The following is a 7,668-nucleotide window of genomic DNA, read 5'->3' as shown; positions in this document are numbered from 1 at the left end:
CCCCTATCCTCTACAGCTGACTGTTTCACTGTCTCCTATCCTCTACAGCTGACTGTTTCACTGTCCCCTATCCTCTACAGCTGACTGTTTCACTGTCCCCTATCCTCTACAGCTGACTGTTATCACTGTCCCCTATCCTCTACAACTCACTGTGTCACTGTCCCCTATCCTCTACAACTCACTGTTTCACTGTCCCCTATCCTCTACAACTGACTGTTTCACTGTTTCACTGTCTCCTATCCTCTACAACTCAGTGTTTCACTGTCCCCTATCCTCTACAGCTGACTGCTTCACTGTCCCCTATCCTCTACATCTCACTGTTTCACTGTCCCCTTTCCTCTACAGCTGACTGTTTCATTGTCCCCTATCCTCTACAGCTGACTGTTTCACTGTCCCCTATCCTCTACAGCTGACTGTTTCCCTGTCTCCTATCCTCTACAGCTGACTGTTTCACTGTCCCCTATCCTCTACAGCTGACTGTTTCACTGTCCCCTATCCTCTACAGCTGACTGTTATCACTGTCCCCTATCCTCTCCAACTCACTGTGTCACTGTCCCCTATCCTCTACAACTCACTGTTTCACTGTCCCCTATCCTCTACAACTGACTGTGTCACTGTTTCACTGTCCCCTATCCTCTGCAACTGACTGTTTCACTGTCCCCTATCCTCTACAAATCACTGTTTCACTGTCCCCTATCCTCTACATCTCACTGTTTCACTGTTTCACTGTCCCCTATCCTCTACAACTGACTGTTTCACTGTTTCACTGTCCCCTATCCTCTGCAACTGACTGTTTCACTGTCCCCTATCCTCTACAACTCACTGTTTCACTGTCCCTATCCTCTACAACTCACTGTTTCACTGTTTCACTGTCCTCTACAACTCACTGTTTCACTGTCCCCTATCCTCTCCAACTCACTGTTTCAATGTCCCCTATCCTCTACAACTCACTGTTTCACTGTCCCTATCCTCTACAACTCACTGTTTCACTGTCCCCTATCCTCTACAACTCACTGTTTCACTGTCCCCTATCCTCTCCAACTCACTGTTTCACTGTCTCCTATCCTCTACAACTCACTGTTTCACTGTCCCCTATCCTCTACAACTCACTGTTTCACTGTCCCCTATCCTCTCCAACTCTCTGTTTCACTGTCCACTATCCTCTGCAGCTGACTGTTTCACTGTCCCCTATCCTCTACATCTCACTGTTTCACTGTCCCCTATCCTCTACAACTCACTGTTTCACTGTCCCCTATCCTCTACAACTCACTGTTTCACTGTTTCACTGTCCCCTTTCCTCTACAGCTGACTGTTTCACTGTCCCCATCCTCTACAATTCACTGTTTCACTGTCCCCTATCCTCTACAACTCACTGTTTCACTGTCCACTATCCTCTACAACTGACTGTTTCACTGTTTCACTGTCCCCTATCCTCTGCAACTGACTGTTTCACTGTCCCCATCCTCTACAACTCACTGTTTCACTGTCCCCATCCTCTACAATTCACTGTTTCACTGTCCCCTATCCTCTACAGCTGACTGCTTCACTGTTTCACTGTCCCCGTCCTCTACAACTCAGTTTCACTGTCTCCCATCCTCTACAACTGACAGTTTCGCTGTCCCCATCCTCTACAGCTCACTGTTTTCACTGTTTCACTGTCCCCATCCTCTACAACTCACTGTTCCCTATCCTCTACAACTCACTGTACCCTATCCTCTACAACTCACTGTTTCACTGTCCACTATCCTCTACAGCTGACTGTTATCACTGTTTCACTGTCCCCTATCATCTACAGCTCACTGTTATCACTGTTTCACTGTCCCCATCCTCTACAGCTGACTGTTATCACTGTTTCACTGTCCCCTATCCTCTACAGCTCACTGTTATCACTGTTTCACTGTCCCCATCCTCTACAGCTGACTGTTTCACTGTCCCCTATCCTCTACAAATCACTGTTTCACTGTCTCCTATCCTCTACAACTCACTGTTTCACTGTCCCCTATCATCTACAACTCACTGTTTCACTGTCCCCTATCCTCTACAGCTGACTGTTTCATTGTCCCCTATCCTCTACAGCTGACTGTTTCACTGTCCCCTATCCTCTACAGCTGACTGTTTCCCTGTCCCCTATCCTCTACAACTCACTGTTTCACTGTCCCCTATCCTCTACAACTCACTGTTTCACTGTCCCTATCCTCTACAACTCACTGTTTCACTGTTTCACTGTCCCCTATCCTCTACAACTCACTGTTTCACTGCCCCTATCCTCTCCAACTCACTGTTTCAATGTCCCCTATCCTCTACAACTCACTGTTTCACTGCCCCTATCCTATTCAACTCACTGTTTCACTGTCCCCTATCCTCTACAACTCACTGTTTCACTGTCCCCTATCCTCTCCAACTCACTGTTTCACTGTCTCCTATCCTCTACAACTCACTGTTTCACAGTCCCTATCCTCTACAACTCACTGTTTCACTGTTTCAATGTCCCCTATCCTATACAACTCACTGTTTCACTGTCCCCTATCCTCTACAACTCACTGTTTCACTGCCCCCTATCCTCTCCAACTCTCTGTTTCACTGTCCCCTATCCTCTCCAACTCACTGTTTCACTGTCCCCTATCCTCTACAACTCTCTGTTTCACTGTCCCCTATCCTCTCCAACTCACTGTTTCAATGTCCCCTATCCTCTACAACTCACTGTTTCACTGCCCCTATCCTATTCAACTCACTGTTTCACTGTCCCCTATCCTCTACAACTCACTGTTTCACTGTCCCTATCCTCTACAACTCACTGTTTCACTGTTTCAATGTCCCCTATCCTATACAACTCACTGTTTCACTGTCCCCTATCCTCTACAACTCACTGTTTCACTGTCCCCTATCCTCTCCAACTCACTGTTTGACTGTCTCCTATCCTCTACAACTCACTGTTTCACTGTCCCCTATCCTCTACAACTCACTGTTTCACTGTCCACTATCCTCTACAGCTGACTGCTTCACTATCCCCTATCCTCTATAGCTGACTGTTATCACTGTCCCCTATCCTCTACAACTCACTGTGTCACTGTCCCCCATCCTCTACAATTCACTGTTTCACTGTCCCCTATCCTCTACAACTCACTGTTTCACTGTCCACTATCCTCTACAACTGACTGTTTCACTGTTTCACTGTCCCCTATCCTCTGCAACTGACTGTTTCACTGTCCCCATCCTCTACAACTCACTGTTTCACTGTCCCCATCCTCTACAATTCACTGTTTCACTGTCCCCTATCCTCTACAGCTGACTGCTTCACTGTTTCACTGTCCCCGTCCTCTACAACTCAGTTTCACTGTCTCCCATCCTCTACAACTGACAGTTTCGCTGTCCCCATCCTCTACAGCTCACTGTTTTCACTGTTTCACTGTCCCCATCCTCTACAACTCACTGTTCCCTATCCTCTACAACTCACTGTACCCTATCCTCTACAACTCACTGTTTCACTGTCCACTATCCTCTACAGCTGACTGTTATCACTGTTTCACTGTCCCCTATCATCTACAGCTCACTGTTATCACTGTTTCACTGTCCCCATCCTCTACAGCTGACTGTTATCACTGTTTCACTGTCCCCTATCCTCTACAGCTCACTGTTATCACTGTTTCACTGTCCCCATCCTCTACAGCTGACTGTTTCACTGTCCCCTATCCTCTACAAATCACTGTTTCACTGTCTCCTATCCTCTACAACTCACTGTTTCACTGTCCCCTATCATCTACAACTCACTGTTTCACTGTCCCCTATCCTCTACAGCTGACTGTTTCATTGTCCCCTATCCTCTACAGCTGACTGTTTCACTGTCCCCTATCCTCTACAGCTGACTGTTTCCCTGTCCCCTATCCTCTACAACTCACTGTTTCACTGTCCCCTATCCTCTACAACTCACTGTTTCACTGTCCCTATCCTCTACAACTCACTGTTTCACTGTTTCACTGTCCCCTATCCTCTACAACTCACTGTTTCACTGCCCCTATCCTCTCCAACTCACTGTTTCAATGTCCCCTATCCTCTACAACTCACTGTTTCACTGCCCCTATCCTATTCAACTCACTGTTTCACTATCCCCTATCCTCTACAACTCACTGTTTCACTGTCCCCTATCCTCTCCAACTCACTGTTTCACTGTCTCCTATCCTCTACAACTCACTGTTTCACAGTCCCTATCCTCTACAACTCACTGTTTCACTGTTTCAATGTCCCCTATCCTATACAACTCACTGTTTCACTGTCCCCTATCCTCTACAACTCACTGTTTCACTGCCCCCTATCCTCTCCAACTCTCTGTTTCACTGTCCCCTATCCTCTCCAACTCACTGTTTCACTGTCCCCTATCCTCTACAACTCTCTGTTTCACTGTCCCCTATCCTCTCCAACTCACTGTTTCAATGTCCCCTATCCTCTACAACTCACTGTTTCACTGCCCCTATCCTATTCAACTCACTGTTTCACTGTCCCCTATCCTCTACAACTCACTGTTTCACTGTCCCTATCCTCTACAACTCACTGTTTCACTGTTTCAATGTCCCCTATCCTATACAACTCACTGTTTCACTGTCCCCTATCCTCTACAACTCACTGTTTCACTGTCCCCTATCCTCTCCAACTCACTGTTTGACTGTCTCCTATCCTCTACAACTCACTGTTTCACTGTCCCCTATCCTCTACAACTCACTGTTTCACTGTCCACTATCCTCTACAGCTGACTGCTTCACTATCCCCTATCCTCTACATCTCACTGTTTCACTGTCCCCTATCCTCTACAGCTGACTGTTTCACTGTCCCCTATCCTCTATAGCTGACTGTTATCACTGTCCCCTATCCTCTACAACTCACTGTGTCACTGTCCCCTATCCTCTACAACTCACTGTTTCACTGTTTCACTGTCCCCTATCCTCTACAACTGACTGTTTCACTGTTTCACTGTCCCCTATCCTCTCCAACTCACTGTTTCAATGTCCCCTATCCTCTACAGCTGACTGCTTCACTGTCCCCTATCCTCTACATCTCACTGTTTCACTGTCCCCTTTCCTCTACAGCTGACTGTTTCATTGTCCCCTATCCTCTACAGCTGACTGTTTCACTGTCCCCTATCCTCTACAGCTGACTGTTTCCCTGTCTCCTATCCTCTACAGCTGACTGTTTCACTGTCCCCTATCCTCTACAGCTGACTGTTTCACTGTCCCCTATCCTCTACAGCTGACTGTTATCACTGTCCCCTATCCTCTACAACTCACTGTGTCACTGTCCCCTATCCTCTACAACTCACTGTTTCACTGTCCCCTATCCTCTACAACTGACTGTTTCACTGTTTCACTGTCCCCTATCCTCTGCAACTGACTGTTTCACTGTCCCCTATCCTCTACAAATCACTGTTTCACTGTCCCCTATCCTCTACATCTCACTGTTTCACTGTTTCACTGTCCCCTATCCTCTACAACTGACTGTTTCACTGTTTCACTGTCCCCTATCCTCTGCAACTGACTGTTTCACTGTCCCCTATCCTCTACAACTCACTGTTTCACTGTCCCTATCCTCTACAACTCACTGTTTCACTGTTTCACTGTCCTCTACAACTCACTGTTTCACTGTCCCCTATCCTCTCCAACTCACTGTTTCAATGTCCCCTATCCTCTACAACTCACTGTTTCACTGTCCCTATCCTCTACAACTCACTGTTTCACTGTCCCCTATCCTCTACAACTCACTGTTTCACTGTCCCCTATCCTCTCCAACTCACTGTTTCACTGTCTCCTATCCTCTACAACTCACTGTTTCACTGTCCCCTATCCTCTACAACTCACTGTTTCACTGTCCCCTATCCTCTCCAACTCTCTGTTTCACTGTCCACTATCCTCTGCAGCTGACTGTTTCACTGTCCCCTATCCTCTACATCTCACTGTTTCACTGTCCCCTATCCTCTCCAACTCACTGTTTCACTGTCCCCTATCCTCTACAACTCACTGTTTCACTGTTTCACTGTCCCCTTTCCTCTACAGCTGACTGTTTCACTGTCCCCATCCTCTACAATTCACTGTTTCACTGTCCCCTATCCTCTACAACTCACTGTTTCACTGTCCACTATCCTCTACAACTGACTGTTTCACTGTTTCACTGTCCCCTATCCTCTGCAACTGACTGTTTCACTGTCCCCATCCTCTACAACTCACTGTTTCACTGTCCCCATCCTCTACAATTCACTGTTTCACTGTCCACTATCCTCTACAGCTGACTGCTTCACTGTTTCACTGTCCCCGTCCTCTACAACTCAGTTTCACTGTCTCCCATCCTCTACAACTGACAGTTTCGCTGTCCCCATCCTCTACAGCTCACTGTTTTCACTGTTTCACTGTCCCCATCCTCTACAACTCACTGTTCCCTATCCTCTACAACTCACTGTACCCTATCCTCTACAACTCACTGTTTCACTGTCCACTATCCTCTACAGCTGACTGTTATCACTGTTTCACTGTCCCCTATCATCTACAGCTCACTGTTATCACTGTTTCACTGTCCCCATCCTCTACAGCTGACTGTTATCACTGTTTCACTGTCCCCTATCCTCTACAGCTCACTGTTATCACTGTTTCACTGTCCCCATCCTCTACAGCTGACTGTTTCACTGTCCCCTATCCTCTACAAATCACTGTTTCACTGTCTCCTATCCTCTACAACTCACTGTTTCACTGTCCCCTATCATCTACAACTCACTGTTTCACTGTCCCCTATCCTCTACAGCTGACTGTTTCATTGTCCCCTATCCTCTACAGCTGACTGTTTCACTGTCCCCTATCCTCTACAGCTGACTGTTTCCCTGTCCCCTATCCTCTACAACTCACTGTTTCACTGTCCCCTATCCTCTACAACTCACTGTTTCACTGTCCCTATCCTCTACAACTCACTGTTTCACTGTTTCACTGTCCCCTATCCTCTACAACTCACTGTTTCACTGCCCCTATCCTCTCCAACTCAGTGTTTCAATGTCCCCTATCCTCTACAACTCACTGTTTCACTGCCCCTATCCTATTCAACTCACTGTTTCACTGTCCCCTATCCTCTACAACTCACTGTTTCACTGTCCCCTATCCTCTCCAACTCACTGTTTCACTGTCTCCTATCCTCTACAACTCACTGTTTCACAGTCCCTATCCTCTACAACTCACTGTTTCACTGTTTCAATGTCCCCTATCCTATACAACTCACTGTTTCACTGTCCCCTATCCTCTACAACTCACTGTTTCACTGCCCCCTATCCTCTCCAACTCTCTGTTTCACTGTCCCCTATCCTCTCCAACTCACTGTTTCAATGTCCCCTATCCTCTACAACTCACTGTTTCACTGCCCCTATCCTATTCAACTCACTGTTTCACTGTCCCCTATCCTCTACAACTCACTGTTTCACTGTCCCTATCCTCTACAACTCACTGTTTCACTGTTTCAATGTCCCCTATCCTATACAACTCACTGTTTCACTGTCCCCTATCCTCTACAACTCACTGTTTCACTGTCCCCTATCCTCTCCAACTCACTGTTTGACTGTCTCCTATCCTCTACAACTCACTGTTTCACTGTCCCCTATCCTCTACAACTCACTGTTTCACTGTCCACTATCCTCTACAGCTGACTGCT

Source organism: Oncorhynchus mykiss, chromosome 14 (assembly GCF_057628025.1).
Source record: "Oncorhynchus mykiss isolate SJ-2025 chromosome 14, ASM5762802v1, whole genome shotgun sequence".
Lineage (NCBI taxonomy): Eukaryota > Metazoa > Chordata > Actinopteri > Salmoniformes > Salmonidae > Oncorhynchus > Oncorhynchus mykiss.
Note: the sequence above shows the minus strand (reverse complement) of the source record.